Below are 23,161 nucleotides of genomic sequence, written 5' to 3'. Positions count from 1 at the left end.
TAAGCATAAATGCTTAGTGAGTTCCCCAAAATACCACATACAACACATACGCCACTCGAGGCTATAATACGACCCTCCAGTCGATGTGTCTCAGCGGGACCCTCCAGTCCCGTAGCTCGTTGGACCCTCCGGTCCGGTCTATAACATCATACAACATACATATATCACATAGCACATAATCTCATACGTAACACATAAGACCCTCTGGTCAACACATAATACCACTCTAGATAACGTATAGTGAGAAGACTCACCTCAGGTGTCTCGGTAAGTCTTTGACTCGGTAGAAATGTTATCTAGCCTCCGCCTAATCACATAAAGTAAATACTCTCATAAATATAGCTATAATCAAACCTTTATTAACACCCTCAGAAGGGTAAAAGACCATTTTAACCCTCTCTTGGCTTAAAGGCCTCACTGTTGACCAAACCCTAAAAGTCAACAAAAGTCAACGGTCAAACTTTGACCCGACTCATCGAGTGCACTTGGGCGACTCGTCGAGTCTACACGTGTCCAATGACTCTCTTAGTCCCTCTTGGCACGTCGAGTCCTTCCCCTTACTCGACGAGTCACACCTGGCATGAATCGCGGGGCCACCCCAACTCAACTCGCCGAGTCTCAAGAACAACTCGGCGAGTTCTGCCTTGAACCCCATTTCCCTAACTCTCCCTGACTCACCGAGTTATTTTCCCAACTCAGCAAGTCTACTTACTGAGTGATTTACGGGAAACCCTCATCCTACTCGCTGAGTCTGATCTTCGGACTCGGCGAGTTCATGCCATGCACAAACTCCATAGACCTCCTGAGGTTAGATCTGTTCCTTTAATTCATATAACTGGCCTTCCCAAGCATGATAATCACGTAAAGTTCAGACCTTGACACTCACATGTCATCTAAATGGTCTAACTTGGTGATTTAGCCCCAAAAATGACATCCTAAGCTCATGGTTCCCAAAATAACTCATAAAGCTCCAAGGGTTAAGGTCTCTGGACCTCTTTGGGTCCAGATCCAAAGCATAGACTCGAGAAGGGACCAATTGCTCCACTTATCCATCCTCTAAGGAGGGTGGGGGGTTAGAAAACCCTATCTCTAAGAATCAACACCAAAACTGAAGAAGGTCCGAATAAATACCTCAATATGGACTCTATGAACTCTGAAGTCACCAAAATCGCACCTCCTTCAACCTCCTCTTGCCTTGGTCACCTCCTTCTTGCAAAAACACCCACAAAAAGATCAAGAATGGCCTCTCCTTCCTCATAAGCGCTCTAGATCTCTTAGGGTTTATCTCTGGGGTTGGTAGCCGCAAATGACGGCCTTAAGGGCCTTTAAATAGGTCCCAAACCCCGGAAATTAGGGTTTCATTAAACAGCGTGGACTCGTCGAGTCCACTCATGAACTCGCCGAGTCCGGCTGTGAACCCGGATACGAATCCGCGACCATACTCGGCGAGTTTAAACACCAACTCGCTGAGTCTCCTCACAACTTCCAAAAATAAAGGAATAAAATATTATACCTGGGAATCCAGATGTTACAAAAAGCAGATATCATTCAGATAAAACCATTTGAGAACCAAAATTTGAAAAATCTCATCTCTTGTCATGGTGGTTCCAAGATCATTCACATAAATGCTTTGGATATCTCTCCCAAATGTCTACAAAGTTATATATGTTTATTAAGTCATTTAATCTTTTTCTTATATATAGCATAACAAAACAAGTCACTTGTTTGAATGCTAGCTTGAAAAGTTCAGACTGTATAATTTGTCGAAGGTTTATTGCTTCCTGAGGAGAATTTGGAAAATATATGTTTTTTAATAGCAAAATATCCATTAAATGTGCAATGTAACCACCTGCCATCGTTAGATTTTCAAAAAAGTTAAGTTCCAAATGTTTATTTATAGAGAGATAACCAAAAAAATTTAGATAAAACCTTTTTTCATGAATCTTTTTTAAGTCCTCCATTGGTCGCAAAAAATATTAAAAAGGTAAAATAAATCATATAAATATGATGTCAGAAATAGCAAATTCCAAAATATTGTGATAAATGTTAAACATGTGGTGGTTTGGTGTTATACACTTACCTTTTTCAAAGTCGAAAACATGATTATTACAAGACATATTCATATGTGAGTAGAACAAGAGTAGAACATGTAATATTCACAAGTGAATATATCATGTAATATTCACATGTGAATTATATATCATGTAACATTCGCATATGAATATTGCATGACATATTCATATATGGATATACAAATATGATTGAAAAATAAACGTTTATGAATGAAAATTGGTATTATTCACATGTGAATATTCATTCAAGCGTCATCAAGATTCCTGTTTATTCAAATAAACCACTTTCATTCATTAACCGTTTATTCTTCAATTAATTCAGATGTGAATTTGAACATGATATATATTAGATCTTTGTACCTGTGTTTTTGTTCACCCAATCCAAAATAAGAAGCCAATGAAGCCATCTTCATATTACCATGTATATTGATTATATATATATATATATATATATATATATATATATATATATACACACACACACACACACACTAAATTAAGAATGTGTAGAAATGAAGTTACCAAATAATATCCTTCCATTGGAGCATGGACAACTCCTTTGAATAATGCCACCACTATACAAAATGTATATTACCATGTGTGTGTGTGTATATATATATATACACACACACACACACTAAATTAAGAATGTGTAGAAATGAAGTTACCAAATAATATCCTTCCATTGGAGCATGGACAACTCCTTTGAATAATGCCACCACTATACAAAATGTATATTACCATGTGTGTGTGTGTGTATATATATATATATATATATATATATATACACACACACACACACACTAAATTAAGAACGTGTAGAAATGAAAGTTACCAAATAATATCCTTCCATTGGAGCATGGACAACTCCTTTGAATAATGCCACCACTAGCCAAAATGTATCTTCTTCACTCATGTAAAGCAACAAAATACCATTTAAATATCCTCCTATTCACCGAGTGAAAAAGTTGAAACAATTTTGATACATGTAAGTCTTGCCAAAAATGGCTAGAGATATTCTTTTACTATTTTCTTTAAACATGTTATAATCATTTTTTTCTGGTTTTAAATAACTAAATAAAAAAACCTAAATGAACCATATTTCCCTTACCTTCTAAATCTCAAGAACTAAATTGAACTTATGCCTTTAGCTGCTGCGATGAACTCTTAACATGATCATCTTCTTAACCTCTCGACGTGTTTTTTTTGCTTACTCGCCATCTTCCTTGTTGCAACTGGCTATAAGCATCAGGTAGTTTTATGGATTTCTTTGTTAATTAAACATTCAGTGCTTGTTACAAACTGATAAATAGCCTTAAAAAATTTAAATTGTATGACTCCAACACGAATGTTTGTTTCGTCAAATAATTCCAATACCTATATAAAAAAATCAAAATTTATTTAACCGTGGTTATTGATTTTTTAATTTTTTAAATCACTAATTGTGTGTTCTAATTTATATATTCAAACCTTGAAATAGTGAGATCATTGGCAAGTTGATGAGGTAAAACATCAAGTTGATGAGGGAAAACGCCAAGTGGATGAGGAAAACAACAACATGAGCTCATATGATATGCCTTTTATGAGCACCTATACAAAGGAGAGCTTTAATCAATTGAAAGTGATTCAGTGGATTTACATAATTGCATATACATATATTTCACGTTGTTTAAAATATATATTTCTTGTCTTAGAAAAGAAATATAATAAAAGAATATTTTCAGTTATTCTTGGTGAATAAAAAAAATTAAAGTTCTAATATTTTTTTTATAAACATCGGTGTTATTGGAGACTATGAAAACTGTAATTTATAAATATAGCAAAGCATTCCAATCCTTCAGCTCAAGGAATGCTCATTCCAAACACTACCTTAGGGTTTAAGGTAATAGAATAATCAAATAAATAGAAAAAATGCATTACTAGCTAAATTCTTCAGCTTGACCAATGCATGAGACAACAGTTTACTCTACACCAAACTAGCAAACACTACACAAATTTCCAAGATCAGATTACGAAACCAGAAGGTGTATCCCTCTTAAATTGCTTTTCAAATGTCATTGCTGAAGAATGGATATGTTGAGACTTTTTAGGTCACACCTTAGACTTTCACATTTGAAATTAACCTAAATGATCTACCAAATTTAACTTAACACTAGTTTCCGAGAGTAGGAATACATGTAACTACCGATATTTTCCTCTAAATTAATCAATTTTGGACCTAAATAATCTATGAGTAACCTCAAAAGTCAAACATCAGAGAGCTAATACATTTAACTGCAAAAAATTTCAATAAATTCAGCTCAGATTAGGTGCGACACTATTTCCCCGGTTTATTGGTGTAACAAAACGATCGATATCATAAACAATGAGAATCTTCAGCAAATGATACTTATAAAAAACCATTGAACATCTCCATGAATGATTATGATATATCAGTGTAAAAATCACCTAAAACCTATAATTACTACTAAAAGTGAGTCACAAAAAACGGAGCAAAAGCATAAAACAGATGTATACATATTTCAACAACTTACTTAAAGACGGATAGCTTTCAACGGTCTCAAACCACATTCCAGCTTCAACCGTCGACTCCTCCCTTGTAAAATCAAAGAACAACGCAGGCAACATATTTGACCATTTTTTACGACGACATGATTCCGTAAACCGGTAGAATGATTCCGTTGAAGAATTCAGGAGATCCGAATTTTTAATCAAATCGAGATGACGAAATTGATATTAGCTATAAAAACTAGGACTAGGAATACAGGCAATAGATTGGACCATTTTTGTCCTCAAATTATAGATCTCTGAACACATGACTGTCCCGGAAGCATCGTCTTGTTCACCAATTTGAAGGAATTACAGAGGGAAAAAAAAGAAGAGATCTCTGATAATATGGAGGTGCAATGTTGGTTTTGGAGAGAGAAAAAGATATTTGACATTCACCTTCCTCGATTCAGTGAATACGGGAGACAATTGACGGGAGGAGACCAGGGATTTTGGACGCTGGTTCTGGATTGAAGAATGATCGAGGATAAGAGGGATGATGAGACGAGCGAGGGATTTGGAAGAGAAAGAAGCCATCGATTGATTTGGGGGTGATGATATGATTTTAGTACAAAAATGCCCTTCGATTAATTTATGTAACATACCCTCGCGTTTAATCTTTCAAATATTTACAAAAATACTACAAAACATTTTAACCATCTATTTTTTTGATCTAACGGCTCTCGTTTGGTTCTCGGGTTCTCATGAATCTATGAGTTCTCAAATAATTATTTCTCTCTCTCTCTCTCTCTCTCTCTATATATATATATATATATATATATATATATATATATATATATATATATATATATATATATATATATATATATATATATATATATATATATATATATAGGGAAATCTCCGGAAAAGTCCCAATATTTTACCCTAATTTACAAAAAATTCCCAAACTAAAATTGGTTTATGTAAAAGTCCCAAAAACCAGTAAAAATGACGAGTTGGTCCTATTTTCTCGGTTTACCGGTTTCATTACTTATCCGGAAACATTAAAGTCCCATTATTTTCATTAAAGTCCTATTATTTTACAATAATTTGGGACTTATTCGTAAATTATGGTAAAATAATGAGACTTTTTTAAAACCGGTAAACCGGGGAAATAGGGTCAAATCGTCATTTTTACTGGTAGTTAGGATTTTTTTTATAAACAAATTTTAGTTTGAGATTTTTTCGTAAATTAAGGTAAAATATTGAGACTTTTCCGGAGATTTCCCATATATATATATATATATATATATATATATATATATATATATATATATATATATAATTGGTTGGTATGGTACTACCGTGGTATTGAAAACTTTATACCACTACCATACCATAATTTTACATTTGGTATATACTATCAACCAAACATATTAATTATCGATATTCTTGGTTCAGTTGGTAACATGTTGGTTGGTTTTCCGTGATACATATTACTCGCCTTAATATGATAGGAATTATTGATTTGAAGCCATTCAAATGTCCATTATTGCGATCTAAGCCAATCAACTCTTCCAAGTCCGAAAGCTAAGAAAACTAAAATCATATAATATGTATCGAATCTATTTAAAATATAGAAAAACAGAAATGAAAATTCAAATTATATACAATCGTTGTTGCGAATCCTCTTCTTAGGTTGGTTGAACTTGTTTATTTCGATTGCCCTTAATCACCAAAAGTAGTTTGAAATTAATTCAATATTAGGTGCTGAAACACATTTTATTTGACGGTGTTAAGATAAGCATCATGTGTGGCACTATAATTATAAGTATTATTTGGGCTACTGTTATGATCAAGAACTGGGCCTCTATTAACGGAAAAAATGGAATTGGATATACTAACAAAATGGCTGATTTAATGTAAGACGCATAAATATGATCAAAATCTTCTTAAATGGTTTGTTGTAATTTGACAGGTTCCCTGCACTTTTGATGAGCCCGAAATTCTATCCAATGCCATCACGAACATGCTAAACTTTATAAAATTTATCTTGACTGAATGAAAATGAAAATGTCGAAGGACAAATATTATAATAATTCAAATATAGAAAGAATATAAAGTATGCTAAGACTAACATGAAATGAATGCAATATGTAATTAAAAATAACAAATAGAAAGTTCACAAAATCGAGGAGTTAATGATGCAAACACATATTCTCGCAACTCTTCTCCTTGGAATGTGCGACACTAAACAAAAAATCCAAAGAAAAACAATATTTTTGCATAAAAGATTCCACAATTTTTCCTAAAAAGATTCCACAATTTGTCCCAACAAGGCTTTGGTATACATGGTTGTTTTTTATTTTGGATACAACTGAGTTATATAATTGGATAATTTAGATTGAATTGTTTGGTTTGGATATTCAGATTTTTGAATTGAATTTAATCAAAACCGAATTATTATTTTGAATTTCGGATTGGGTTTGGTTTATAAATTAAAAACAGATTAGTCCTAAAAACTAAATAATAATTTATTATTAATTTATTTTTAACTAAGTTATAACCTGTGAAACCACGGTTGGTAAGACTAAAAACTTTATATAGACAAAAAATTTATAACTGTAATAAAAGCATCGAATTCTAGATGGTAAGTAATCACAACTTTATTTGATAAGTAAAATAAACATAACAATTTAACATAGATTTTGAAATACTTCATTGTAAACAACATTGGAAGTTTTATTCGTTAAATTATTATCTTTATCTGAAATCAATAACTTTAATCATTCTCTGATATTTACTCTGGATAAAGCAACATATAACTGATCATGTGAGAAAACAGGTTCTCGCAAAAACAAATCAACATTTGACAATGATTAGCCCTGGTTTTTTCATTTTTACTTATGGTCATAGCAAAACAAACCACCAGGGGAAATTGTCTTCTTTTGAATTTGTATGGAATTTTGTTGTCTGAAGGTGTTAAAGACAACCTTGAAATAAAAACTCGATGTCCAATGTTGCTTCCAGTTAAAACAATTGTTTTTATGACGTAATTACCCAATGATACCACCTGAAGTCTAGTATCATTACATAACCCATTTTTCTGGTTGATATTTCTTAGTAACATAATCGAAACACCGACTTTAAAATCAACTTATGGTTTGGCAAACTGGAGATTTTAAGTTCATTTAGAACATCAGGTGAAGATAAACTCTCATCAAATTGATTGTGAATAAACTCTGTTTGGCAGATGCTATCTGAACTGATGTATTCTTTTTCTTCTCCAGGAAACAATGAAAGCAGATGCTCGCTTATTTCTTGAACAACTTCATTTTTCGATGCAAGTATTGATATTTCTTCAAAATATTTTGGATCGTTCGAGTTGTCAAGAAATGATGGATATACAAACTCAATTAATGAACCTATAAGATCAGAAGATTAAGTAATAAGAAGATCTTCAGGAATATGAATAACTGCATCACCATCATTAGAACCACCAACATTTCTCTCTCCTATATCCAAGAGCCAATTTGCAAATAATCTTGTTTTTTGTATTTCAGACGGAGTGTGATGTTCTACCTCCAGTTAGTAAGAAAGAAGCAATACTACCTGAAGCAATACTGCCTGAAGCAACAATTAAAACAATTTGTCTTTTAGATCTGATAGTTGTTGATCAATTCTTCCAAAGAAAGGTTTTTCCTGTTCCACTATAACCATAAACAAAAAACACACCTCCTTTATTATCTTCAATTGTTGCCATGACATCCTTAAAAACACATTGTTATTCATTTGTTAGTGAAATAATAAGTGTCTGAAATTCGTTTTGAAGACTTGTGATGTCATAAGATAACTCCTTAGTAATCAAATGATTGTTAAAAGACGATACATAATCAAGATCTGGGTAAGGCATGCCTGTGTAGTTCTTGAGGCTGGAATTGTTACGAAGTAGAAATGATTCAATATCAAACAAAGTCAAGTTCTTCAGTTGATGACCAGTAAGGGATAAATCTGTACATTTTTAAATATAAACTTAGAAAAATATACAAATATATAGTTTATTTAAAAAAAAAGGTAAAAGTAATGAAAGATAAGTATTATACCAGGAGACTTTAATCGATTCCGTTGATTGTAAAGAATTCCGTCCGAAAGGTATTCCCATGTATTTTCCCAAACAAATTTTGGTCTTCCGAAACTATCAGAGATCGACATCATTGAAAATAATGACCGTATGTAATAACCAATACTTGAATGGCTTGCTTCTTTAATAGCTTCAATGTACTTCCTATCATCGTCTAGAACCCCTAAAGCATAACATGCATCTCAAAAAGTAGGACATATTTCTCCGTTTACTGTTTGAATATCTTCAAAAGATTTAGGACCTTTGACCTTGTTTAAAATAATTCTTAAGAAATATGCTTCACCAAGTTTAGGTGAAACAGAATGAATTCTCCCAATTGAAAAACTTGTTTCCCTTGGTTTTCGGATCCGTAATTTAGGTTTCCACACAAACTTTGTAGGGAATTCAACATAAGTATGATCTCGGGCTTGTTTATACATCTCATTACACTCAAGCCAATATGTGAACATTGAAGATGCAACTGACAGTTTGTCAAGGATATTGTAAATATCATCGTCTAGATCATAAATAACTTGTTGTTGATCAGGAAGATGAAAAGGAAACCAAACCACAACAGGATACCTATAATTAATATCATAACCAAATATTATCCATGATGCTTCACATGCAGATATATATATATCAACAATCATAATACTCTTTTATTTCATCTATTGAATCATCGGTACCACCTTCGTTGTTGGATTGTATGACAACAAGTGTTTCTCTGTCAGGACCCTTGTTGATATATTTGAATAATTATTTTATAGAACCAGCTTGATTGCACCACTCAACATTAATGTATCCTTGATATCTTTTCAAAAGGTCTTTGTTATATGCAAAAACGTGTCTGTTATCCAATCTGACACCAGACTTTTCAACAAAAGATCTATCATTCTGTCTCCTATATATCAGAAAACTATCTTCATCAGCTGAAGTTTCATTGGAGAATATTTTTTCGGAAAGTTTTTTGAACACTTATTATCAACCATGCATAGGCATTTCATATTTTTAGCACCTCAAGGACCATGCATCATGAACTCGCTCATAAGTGAATACAAACAGGATCTTCATTAATGTTTGAAATCTCGACTGAAATATACAAATCAATTTGTTCAATAATACGGATTTTGTGATCAGAGTGCATAAAGAGACATATATGATTGTGAGGCAGTCCATGCTTTTGAAACTCAATTGTGTAAACAACTATAAGAAAATTTGTAAAATAAGTTAGATAAGATGTCAGTAATTTAAATAGATAATAAATGAAATGCAAAAAGATTTTTAGGTGTGATAGTAATTAAAATATAAATATGAAGATGCTAAAATTAAAATTGTTAAATTAAACATACCTCCTTGAACCTTTCCGAACAACGATTTCTCCCGTAAGTCTTTAATTACTGCATCAAGCTTTATTTTTAAATAACCTACATAGGATATATGACCTGTCTTCAAGTTTGAGATTTGTGTCTTTAAGAAACCTTTTGATTTCAGGCCATTTCGGATTGCATGTTATAGTTATAAAAAAATTTGGATATCCAAACCATTTACAAAGGGACATAGCATCCAAATAGTTCTATTGCATGTGACGTGCACCACCAGTAAAAGAAGAAGGTAAGATAACACGTTGTCCGATGTTGGAAAAAGTTGTCTTCCCTGATCTTGTACCTTGCTTAGATTTCCATAGGATGCACATCTAAGAATTTTTTGTTTTTTCCATATGAAAAAAAAGTCTCTCGCTTTCAATCATTGTATATGCATCAACCAAAATTTTTTGGAAAAACCTTCTTGAATTAAGAATTAATGAGAAGCTATTAACCTTATCTTGAATTTTGTAAGCATAAAATTCTCTCATAATATAGTTAGGCCGCTTGCTGCTGCTTGAAGACGTTACACCTCGATGAAGGATGTCTTCTCTGTAACCATCATCACCATATGGAAAGAGTAATGGATACTGAAGAGTGAGATAAGAAACATGTAATTCACTAATACGTTGAAGAGACCCCAATGAAGTTGTATGATGATATCTCTATTTTCAAAGACTCATCAATGTCTCTAACAATTAGAGCGACAACCTCAGATGCAGACGGCAAGTTATATGTCATTCCTTGTTGTATCCTTTTTCCAATAAGGCGTAAATTAAGGTCAATTTGAGGATTGGTTTGGAAAAAATCTCTTACCATTCTATAACACCGAACCAACACATTATTAGAATCCAACATAAGCTTCAAATCGTGTATAATTTGAAGATCAATTGAATCAGAAGTTGACGTAGATGCATCTTCTTGTCGTCTGAGGATAACATGAAATTTAAAAGTTAATAGTTGTAATCATAAATAATGAAAACATATGAAATAATTTTGATATGTGTGAATATGTACCCACAATTGTTTGCCTATTTGAGTCCTCATTGTCGGTGTCCTATATGTATAACTGAGAGAATTTTGGTTTTGATCCATTTTAGGGTAATAGACTTTCATTCAATTTTATGATAAGTTTGTGTAACGTCCGTCACTTGAGGTAATAATTATTTAATATTTCTTATTATTTGTTGTTGGGCTATGAATAAAGCTTACACATTTCTTATTTAACATTGTTTAAGAGAGAAAACTCATGAGTAAACATGCATCTATAAATAAAAAGACTAAAACTTTTTCTCTTATATCTTTGTGGTCTTATGTTATGATTTTGACCACTAAACTAAAACATTCCAAAAATCATTTACTTTTTACATTATATATATATATATATATATATATATATATATATATATATATATATATATGTTAAGATTCTGAAAAGTTTTAACAGTAAAGTGGAGGATCTTTGTCTCATTTGGTCCCTGTAGTTTTGTATAAATGTTAAAAAACGTCTCTTTTTGCTTTTATTAATTATATATATATATATATATATATATATATATATATATAATTTCTCTTGGCTTAGCTACAATATAATGGGTCATCTTTTGTCTTATTTTTCCCTTCTATTTTCCTAGTTTTTCTCTTTGCTTGCTTCATTTAATATGTCAATTTTTCCCTTTCTATTTCCCTTTCCAATTCTGTCTCTTTTCTGTATTGGGTCTTTTTATGTCGTTATTTATATTGATGGTGAGTTTCTTTTGCTTCCTCACCGCTTGCTTGAGTACGTGTCCGCTTCTGATTCTCACTGCTTCTTTCAGGAGTGATACGTGTTCTGTACACGTCTCCACTGGTTCCTTCACCGGGTTAATCTATCAACTGATTCCACCGCGTCAAAAACTTCTTTATTCTTTTTAATCACTCACTTCCTCACTTCCACTGCCTCTCTCTTCTTCCGTTTGCCTCTAGCCCTACAACTCGCCTTCCATACTGCTCACGTGAGCGCTGCTCACCGAATTTCTTCTCTAACTACAATATTGATCCCCTCTTCCTGGCGATTGTCTCCACCACCTCAATCCACAATTTCTTTTGATCATCTTCTGTTGTTCAGTTTTTCTCATCCACAAGGTGTAACCATTTCAACCGATTTCTCCTGATCCGCAGCTATGGCTAGGTAAATCTCAACTATCAAACGCTTATAAAACCTTAGGGTTTTTTGTACCAAATATTCCTCCACCTATTCTACTTCTCATCATCTTCCGTTTACCCGACATGGACCGATCATCTAGGCGGAAACCACCTCATCACACGGAAGAATGAGGAAGCCCCCAAGCAGCAATAGAGAGCGAAGACCGTCACAAGTGCTTCATATACGACGTACGTCATCTTCCCATCGACCTGCAGCTATCGCCAAGTAAATCCCAGCTACGCTTATAAAACCTTAGGGTTATTTTCTGTGCCAAATATTCTTCCACCTATTTTACTTCTCATCATCTTCTATTTATCTGTATCTTTAGGTACCATCGTTCTCTCCACCAGTTTTGTTAGTACAGGTTGATGATTTTAAATATTTTGACTATCCCTACCTGTGAATCTTTTTTAGAAAAGTTTTTATTCCCCTTGGAGATCGGCGTGAAGGTAACAATCTTGACACTGTTTGTGGTTATCTGTTGCTGGAACTGTATAACACAATTTCGTGTCTGGTGAGCCTACAAAAATTGATTTGGGTAAAGGTACACAGATTGATGTTCGTTGCCAGGTTTCTTTCTATCCATTTTATTATTTGTTTCTAATACATATACAATGCATGCCAATTGTTTGTGAAAATGCCCAACTGAAACGCATATGTCATGTTAATGGTTTTTATTCGAAATTGTTTCAAATTATACAGTAGCACAATTTTTTTCTTCTATCGTCCCAACAAAAAAATAAAATGATTTATGTTTCTTCCTTCAGTCTAATACATAAGTAGTAATGATGAATTTGACTAATTTCTTAACTTTGTGATGGGTGTGTAGAGCACTGGACCTGAGATGCGAAACATGGAAATGCAATTTGCATTCTGTATTTCGTTTTGTTGGATTTTTGTGGTGTTTCCAAAATATCGACTCAGATTTTTGTTAAAAATATCATCTTCCAAATCTTATTCATCATTTCAACCAGAGAAAGTTCATGACTTGGTAAGCATAAAGACTTTTGTATTCTTTCAAATGTTTTGTGTATATTGTTTTGCCCTTTTTGTTGTTTGTTACTATTATTTGTATTGTTGTCTTTACGTTTTGTCTGCTTCTTTTCTCTTCTATTGTCTGCTGTTTCCTAAAAAATTCTTTCAATCGTTAGCATCTTCTTCAGTCCGCTAATCTACCCGCGACCCGACATGACAAAACCTTTATATCTCATGTTAAGCACAAACTTTTCTACAGATTGATAACTTTTGGAGTGTTTCTGAATTTAGGATGCCGAAAACGCCCTTTTCTAGGAACCTCCTCTTGAGATATTGTCCGAATCAAGAATTAGTGCAGGTATGTCCAAAATATTAGATTATGTATAATAAGTAATCTTACTTAATATTGACTTGCTAATGTAGGGCTAAAAGTTTGCGAAATCTCCATTCCTTCACAATCGACTACAGGCACAACAACACCCCTGAAATTTAAACCGGATGAACTTTTTGGATCGTCATCAATCGGCATCACTGATTCCATTCCGACGAGGTCAGTATTTGATTTCCATGTAAATCATGAACCAACAACTTTCCAGAAATGCCTCAAGTGGATTCTATGATTATATCAGAGCATCTGGATGCCGTTCCTGAGAATAAATCTCCTACATCTTCAGAGAGATTAAGAAAGCAAAAAAGAAATTCCCTTATAGCACACAAAAAAAAGACAAAGTAACTTAGCTTAAGTTGTAAATGCTACAAGTGTACATCTTTGACTAACTTTGACGTTGATCATTTTGTTCTCTCACAGAGTACCCATAATTGCTTATAATTTCCGAAGTAAACCTTAAGATGCGTATGAATGAAATCCCCATCAAAGATTTAATCAGGCTTGCAGAACATAGGGAACGAATAGCTGCATGTTCTTATTATTTTATTGAATGTTAATTCACTCTCATTGGTCTTTATTTATTTTTATTTTATTATTTACATAGAAAAAGGAAGCATCTACATCAGGACAAAGGTATTCAATTCAATCACAAATATTTCATATGTTTGTGTTTCCTGACTATATGTTGCTTAAATGTTTGTTTTAAATTTCATGTTTTTGGCAATTGTCTAACATTATCTGAGATAGTTCCAAGTCTAAAGAAACATGTCACGGAACACGAAGGAATAAAAAGATTCACAAAAACCCTCTCGTATCGAAAGCTTCTTACCCCCGCGTAGCGGGGGATACCTATCTAGTTAGAATTAAATTGCATAAAAATCAAGTAACATTATTTTTCAAACTATTTCAAAAAATAGTTAAACACTTAAAAAATGATTAAATTCATATGTTCATAGTATATCATTTTTCATATTCTAATGTGTAACGATATATATAAAATTCTTTCGAATCATCACAATACATATACATAATTTCTTTTTGACAATGAACATTTGAACATTGTTTAAAAAATTTACGTTGAAAATTGTATTTATATAGATGTTAAAAAAAAATCAAACTTTTATATAAACATCAAGACTTAATATTATATACTAAAACCCATTAAAAGTATTTGACTTGAGGGGGTAAAGAATTTTTTTTCTTAATACTTCATATGGAGGTTAAAAAAATAAGTCGAAAGTTTGTGATGATAACATTTCATTAGATAGTGTCATTTTAATATCATCGTTTATATTCTATCAATATGAAACATCATAAAATGTATAAAATATGATAATTCTACAAAAAAAAAAAAACCTTTCATGGTCGACCTCATGGTTCTAATAATGTTGTAGTTGATGTGTAAATCGATCAAAATCAAGAACATGAGAGAATAAAGATGTAAGATATAAGGTTTTAGCATTTTTACTTATAGAATAAAAGAGTTTAATAAGTTTGTTTACCATGACAACGTGGGATAAAATTCTCTTTTATTACGTGTCTTTTTGTGTCATATTTTTTATCCAACATCATTTTAAAAAATTGAAATGAAAACAATCAACTATATGTAAAGAGGCTAACACATTTCTTATCTCACATTGCTTAAGAAACAAAACTCATGAGTAAACAAATATCTATAAGTAAAGAGACTAAAACGTGTTCTCTTATATCTTTGTGCTCTTATGTTCTTGATTTTGACTGGTTTTTGCATAAACTAAAACATTCCAATAACTATTTATGTTTTATATTATTAGATTTAAATTGCATGAAAATCAAGTAACACATTAGTTTTTAAACTATTTAAAAAAATTAGTTAAACACTTAAAAAATGATAAAATTCGTATGTTATCATTTTCCCTAGTCCAATATTGTATAATGATACATGTAAATTTCTTTCGAATCATCACAATAATATACATAATTTTCTTTTTGACAATGAATATTTGAATATTACTTATAAAAAAAATATGTTGAATGTTGTATTTATATAGATGTTAAAAAAAAAATTAAACTTTTATATAAACATCAAGACTTAATACTATATACTAAAACTCATTAAAAATATTTGACGTGATGGGGTCTTAAGACTTCCCATACAAGTTTAAAAAGTAAGCCTTTATGATGATAACATTTTCATTAAATAGTGTCATCTTAATATTATCATTTATATTCTTTCAACACGGGACATCATAAAAGGTAGAAAATATGATAATGCAACAAAAAAAAATCCATGATCGACTGCATGGTTCTTGGAATATTGTAGTTGATGCCTAAACCAATTAAAATCAAGAACATAAGAGAACAAAGATATAAGAGAAAATATTTTAGCCTCTATACTTATAGATGTGTATTTTCTATGAGTTTTGTTTCTTAAACAATATAAGATAATAAATATGTTTACTTATAATTGATTGTTTTCGCTTCAACTTTTTTCTTAAGCAACGTTGGATAAAAAACATGACACAAAATGACATATAATAAAGATGAATTTGATCCAACATCGTCATGATAAATAAACTTAATAAACTATTTTACTCTATAAATAATAGTTTCCTCCTAAGTTAAAACAACTACATAATTCTTTAGTCATTTTTTATCCTTAGAAAAATTTTCAAATATTAAAGTTCAAGGAAAAAATATAATTAAACATTCTATTATTTGATTATAATGATGTTGAGTAATGAGTTGATTTTAAGTATAATGTATCCATTTTCACCAAAATAGTTTGAATATTAATGTTACTTAATTTTCATGAAATTTAATTCTAATAATATACAACATAAATGGTTTCAAAAATGTTGTAGTTGATGCATAAACTAGTCAAAATCAAGAATATAAGAGAACAAAGATATAAAAGCAAATTTTCCAGCCTCTTTACTTATAGACGTGTGTTTTTATATAAGTTTTGTTGTCTAAGCAATGTGAGATAAAAAATGTTTTAGCATCTTACTTATAGGTGATTGTTTTGACTTATTTTTTTCTTACGCAATGTGCCATAAAATAACATAACACAAAAGGACACACAATAAGACGATTTTGATCCCACAACGTCATGATAAACAAACTTAATAATCCATTTAATTCTATAAATAAAAGGTCTCCCTTAAAAGTTAAAATGGTTTTATAATTTATTAATCATTTTTAATTCTTGGAAACTTTTTCAAATATTAAACTTGGATTTTATATATCAACTTAGTGTACAAATTATTATTGCTTTTAATATCAATGACTAATAATTTTCAATTAAGATATATTTGTTAAAATTATAACTAAATAATTTTAAAATGCATAACGTGCGAGATTTCACACACACACATATATATATATATATATATATATATATATATATATATATATATATATATATATATATATATATATATATATATATATATATATATATATATATATATATAACAATTTGTGTATTGAAGTATTATATTGCATAACTGGAAATTCGGTTATAACACGGTAAATAGTCAATCTGAAATGAACTCAAAACATTCATCAAGTTAACATTTAACCGGTTTGTTTAGTTTAAATCTTCATAAAATATTTCAAAAATTACGAAAACTATTACTTAAAAAGCTTAGAGCTCCTGATAGAGAAGATGGTAACCTCAAAGCAGTGGGGAATGTTATGTCCAGTGAGGTAATTTTTTGTCTTACCTAATGACTCATTCAACAGTCAAAAGACAAATTGTGAACGCTCCCTACTATGCATATAATGAAAGAGGAATCAAATATGGATCCAAGTCAAAGTTGCGTCCGGCTGCGAGTTATTTAATTATATGATGAATGACAAAAATTGCATTCAAATCCCAACCACATGAGAAAACAAAGGAGTGCACCCCACTACCTCATGCGCACGCTACCCCACACCCCTCCAAACCCTAATTCCAAAGACCCTTTCTCTCCTCTCTAGTTTTTCTTTTTTTCGATGGAAGAAGAATGTGAATGTCACATGAGCCCTTGTGCACTCAACTTCCTTATTACGAAATATATAGCAAAGTAGCTCACTCAATCTTTCCTAAAAATTGTGACGAAGATAAAGTATATATATATATATATATATATATATATATATATATATAGAGAGAGAGAGAGAGAGAGAGAGAGAGAGAGAGAGAGAGAGAGAGATGATCACAAAAACTTTGTTAGATATACCCTCACCCACTAAAACCAATAGCCAAGCCAACAAAAGACACACATAACTCCCATAGGGTATCTTCAAGATTAAGTAGCAGTTGTTTCTTCTACACCACCACACTAGTACTAGTGGTTCTGTGTACCTTTTCAATTTCAACTAATCATCAAGATCACGAGGGACTGAGAAAAGTTTAAGAGAGTCTTTATCTGTGTTATTGAGCATGTCAAACTGGTGGACTGGGCAGGCCAACCTAGGTGGTGTAGAAACACCAGCAGGTGGTTCCTTGGCTTTAAAGAAGCCAGATCTGGGAATATCAATGAACGAGAACAACACTGGAAGTGAAGAAGATGAAAGAGACAACAACAGCGATGATCCAAGAGAAGGTGGGATCGAGACTTCAAATAGGCGGCCTAGAGGCCGTCCACCAGGCTCAAAGAACAAGCCAAAGCCCCCGATTTTTGTGACAAGGGACAGCCCCAACGCGCTTCGTAGCCATGTCATGGAGGTTGAGAGTGGAACTGATGTAGCTGAAAGCATAGCTCAATTTAGTAGGAGACGACAGAGAGGGGTTTGTGTTATGAGTGCTAGCGGGACAGTCATGAATGTAACCCTAAGACAGCCCACAGCACCTGGTTCAGTCATGGCCTTACAAGGCCGATTCGAGATTTTGTCACTAACCGGAGCTTTTTTACCTGGTCCTGCTCCGCCTGGCTCAACAGGTCTGACTATATACCTTGCGGGAGGTCAAGGTCAGGTTGTCGGTGGGAGCGTGGTGGGGTCGTTGGTTGCCTCCGGACCTGTGATGGTAATTGCCGCCACATTTTCCAACGCTACATACGAAAGACTCCCTGTAGAGGAAGAAGAGGAAGCAGATAGTGTGGTGCAGGCAGGGATGGGTGGTGGTGGATCACCACCGCCACTTGGGATGGGTGGTGATGGAGGAGGGTTGGGTGATCCGATGCCCGGGTATAACTTGCAGCCCAATTTGATCCCTAATGGTGGTGGACAGATGAACCATGAAGCATTTGGCTGGGCTCATGGCCGGCCTCCATATTAGAGGTAAAAGTTAAAAACGAATAACATCATTATAACTATAATTAAATCTGAATAAGGTCTATGTGATGTTAAAGTAACAATATTTGATGATATTGATCAGGTTGTAATGCATGAGAAAGAAAATTAATCTCAACTCCTGGATTTGTATATTTTGCTTGTATTAGTTACTTGGTCTTATTCTACTTAGGGAATGTCTGTTTATAAATATAGTTGATTTGCAGATTACAATAAAAATATTTATAGAACTTTTTATTTATATGTTTCAATAAATGTTTTAAATTAACATATGATTAATAATCACTCTCCTATAGGTTTTATAGTATTTAGTCTTTGCAAAGGCTGTATACACATTCCAAAATTTCCCACTGCTCTGTCAAGAATAACAAAAGCGTAGAGGTTCGCACTTTGTTGGTCATTGCCAACCTCCTCGAATATGTCATAGCCGGCCTTAGAATCGTAAACCTCCTCAAACGCCCAAGTTGGCCGGGTATCAAGTTTTTCTTGCTTTGTTGATCATTGGTTGGACATGGTACTATTGTATGTGATAGATTTCAAGGGTGTAAGTGTTATAATTCGACGGACCAAGAAGAAGTAAAAAGGAAAGAACAAAAACACCAAAATTTTGGTGGAAACCCTAACGGGTAAACAAAAATCATGCGACATCTAAAGAGAGATTACAACATGATTTTTTTTCTATTGGTATTACCTTTAACAATAGGGATGTTATTCTTTTACTTAAGAAAATTGATTCATCCACATAAAATATATGATTCAGTGACTTGTATGATAGCTAGAAGGGTATGGTATCTTATGTGGATGAATGAATTGATTAAGTGAAATAATAACCTCCCTTAAAAATAATATCTATAATTTAGAGATCTCTCTTGTCAATGTGATTTGTTCTTCCCTAGAACAAGAACCCTTTATGAAACATATAGAACCCTAACTATCACAAAATATAACATACCAAATTTATCTCTATAGAGATCAATGAACAAACCTTTCAACTAAGCATCTTCTTTGAATGTGTTATAATTCACCACATGACCTCAGTAGTAGAAAATGATATTGTTAGCCTGCAAGGTTGCTTTTCAAACTCAAAACACAATCACTAATGGTGGAAACCATTAGAGTTGTTCTCCTGTCCAAGTCACCAACATAATCTACTTCATAAAATACAACAACCTATTTTTAGAGTTTTTCAAATTTCAAACGGGAACTCAAAGTACCATATAAGGTATATGATAATCTACTTAATTTCTTTTAAAGTCTCTTTAACATGATTATCTTGAATCAAATAACAACACTAGGTACATGAGATAAATCATAACATGAACAAACCATGACATACATAAATGAATCAACTACACTTATTAAACTCTACATGCATACTCAATATCATCATTTTTCATGTGGACATATATTCAAATTCATTAAGGATGACACGATTAATCACTTATATCATGAATTTTGAGAAAAAAATTATTAATAACCCTATTAATGGATATAAAAATGTTACAATGAACTTCCTTTGGGAAATATAGTAGGTACTCTAATCTTCCATGTAACACCCATTTATCGCTTTACAATATAATCCAAAATAGACATTTTAGATAGAAGATTACTTAGGATAAATAATCTAAAGGAAACGAATCCATACATATAAAGAATGTCCAAACGGACTTTGTTAGAGGAAGTTATGATTTTTCTAAGATTCAGCGCAATAGTGTGCTCACAAAAATCGAGAACGAAATTCATATGTAGGAGTTATGCTTTCTGCAGCGATCCCTAACAGGCTAAGTGTAACAAAAAATATAAATTTTTGATAGAATGAGAATTAGTTGTTGGGATCTAAACGAAAGTTGTAGATCTCGTCGAGAGATTTCTGGGGATATAAAGAACATCAAAAAAGAAGGTTTTATGAAGAAGTTATGTCATTCCGATAATCTGGAAAACTGGGTGCGCGGAGTGCCCGTCGTGCACTGATGATGTGGCAGCACCAGAGAGTGCCATGTGGCAAGTCGACCGTTAACCTCCTTCAAAGGTCAAGGTGACATGGCACCTTACAGTTGTGACACGTGGATCCAGGGGATTCGACACGTGGCAGCCTTCCAGAAGGAATGACGTGGAGCAATGCGGCATCGACAGGTGTCAAAAGACCAGAGGAGCAAAGTTGACGTGTCTGACATGCACCATGCCTTTCCCGGTGCGCATTTCCAAGTCCTATAAATAGAGCTCATTCCCATATATATTCCTTACATCCAACCCCTATAACTTTCTCTCTCTCTCTCTCTCTCTCAATATTCTCCCATGTAGAGCCATTTTCCCTTATTTTTCTGCCTACGGAGAAGCCCTGCGACCCCCCTGAGTATGCATCTGAGTAGTAAGCTTTGAGTAGGAAAACTCGAGTCGGTATTCTGCACGTTTAGATTCTGGTTTTTATCAAGAATCTCTGTAAGTTAAGCTGCATTCTAGTTTTTCCAGTGTAACTTATATTTATAGTCATATGTCGTTTTTATAAACTTATAAATAAGAACTATTAGTAATTCCAAGTTATAATACGAATTCATATACTTACGAGAGAGGTGTCTAGAATGGTCACATTGGCTTGCTTGTTAGATTTTAGAAAATATATATGTTGGAATGATCATGCCCCCCAAATGTCATGCCTAGTTGATGCTTACTTTATAGAACTATCAATATTTATTGGGATTATTGATAGGCCTAGCCTACATTACCATATTCCCTTAGGATCTAACAAGTTATAGTATTATAGGTTAATACTCGTTAGGCTTGTTGCACGTCAGTAGGATCTTCCGGTTAGTTGCTGATCTTCGAAGTAATTATCCAGGTGAGTTCTTCAGGTGGTGAGTGTAAATTCTTAGATATGTTCATTCAAATAGGAGTCACAAAAAATAGAGAATCGAGTGCGGCTATGTATGTGTCCAGTAATGTGTCAGTAGTATTTTAGGCATCGAGATAGGCTACATGTTTAGTTTAGTTATTTCTTTAGCCGATAAGCAAGTCTGATGATAAGTATGTCACCAATATTAGAATGTTGGTTCCAAATTTTCGAACTCATAAACCTGTAATGATAGCTTTAGTTAACTTCCAGGTAGTTGGAACACCTGGTCACATTATCATTATAATCTAGATTCATGTGCGATTTAAGGATATAGCTTAAGCCTTTTAGAGGCATTTTACTGAAAAATGGATTATGTTAGGACGTCGTAGATACATTTCCTTAATCAATTGCCTTAAATCCAACTGACTGTGTTCCTAGACAAAGAAACCAATCGACATTTCTCATCTGAAGGAGATCTTTCATCATAGAGTATAGTCCAAACCGACGAGTTCTTGATTTTAGAAGACTTCATGAGGAGTTCGGGAGTACATCTAAGATAGATAATAAAGTTAAATGCAACAATGTCGACAAGATCATGTGAGGATCTCGAATATCCTCTTAGAATGACATTTAGGAATTAGCTTAAGGAACGCTAGGAACAAGATTTCGGGGACAAAATCTCTGTAAGTAGGGGAGAGTTGTAACACTCCACTTCTCGCTTTACAGTATAATCTAAAATAAACATTTTTGATAAAAGATTATTTAGGATAAATAATCTAAACGGAAGTTGTAGTAATCGGAAAAGCGAATCCATACATATGAAGAACGTCAAAATCTGACTTCGTTAGAGGAAGTTATGATTTTTCTAAGATTCATTACAACAATGTGCCCATAGAAATCGAATTTTAGAAAGGTAGATTATTAGGAAATATAATATAAATGAGAGTTAAAGATTTTGTCAATAGAAATCCATCGATATAAAGAACATCGAGAACGGAATCTGTATGTTGGTGTTATGCTTTCTGCAGCGATCTCTAACAGGCTAAGCCTATCAAAAAATACAATTTTTTGATAGAGTGAGAATTAGCTATTAGGATTTGAACGAAAGTTGTAGATATCGTTGAGAGCTTTTCTGGGATATAAGGAACGTCAAAAAAGGAGCTCATATGAAGATGTTATGTCATTCCGAAGATATAGAAAACCGAGCACGCGGAGTGCATGTCGCGCACTGATGACGTGGCAGCACCGGAGAGTGCCACTTGGCAAGTCGACCGTTCCCCTCCTCCAAAGTTCAAGGTGATGTAGCACCACACGGGTGCGACACATGGTTCCACGAGAATTGGACATTTAGCAACCTTCTAGAAGGAATGTGTGGAGCAATGCGGTGTCAACACGTATCAAAAGACCACAAGAGCAAACAAGGCTGACGTGCCCGACACACACCATGCCTTGCCCGATGCGCATTTCTAAGTCACATA

At 33.1% G+C, this 23,161-nt stretch overlaps 1 pseudogene across 2 annotated transcripts; it reads left to right on the top strand.

The window, feature by feature from the left end:
- Nucleotides 1–17,719: 17,719 nt before the first annotated feature.
- LOC145069312 (AT-hook motif nuclear-localized protein 20 pseudogene) lies at nucleotides 17,720–19,410 on the top strand (annotated as a pseudogene). Of its 2 annotated transcripts, none has more exons than XR_013689430.1 (2): nucleotides 17,720–18,841; nucleotides 19,150–19,410. The product of XR_013689430.1 is annotated as an AT-hook motif nuclear-localized protein 20 pseudogene, transcript variant X2 (transcript). The 2 variants fall into 2 exon arrangements; XR_013689429.1 differs by lacking the exon at nucleotides 19,150–19,410 and adding an exon at nucleotides 18,939–19,094.
- Nucleotides 19,411–23,161: the final 3,751 nt, after the last annotated feature.

The sequence above is a fragment of the Lactuca serriola genome, chromosome 8 (genome assembly GCF_051521515.1).
Source record: "Lactuca serriola cultivar US96UC23 chromosome 8, Lser_US96UC23_V15, whole genome shotgun sequence".
Classification (NCBI taxonomy): Eukaryota; Viridiplantae; Streptophyta; class Magnoliopsida; order Asterales; family Asteraceae; genus Lactuca; species Lactuca serriola.
Note: the sequence above shows the minus strand (reverse complement) of the source record. Positions and strands in the feature narration are given on the sequence as shown.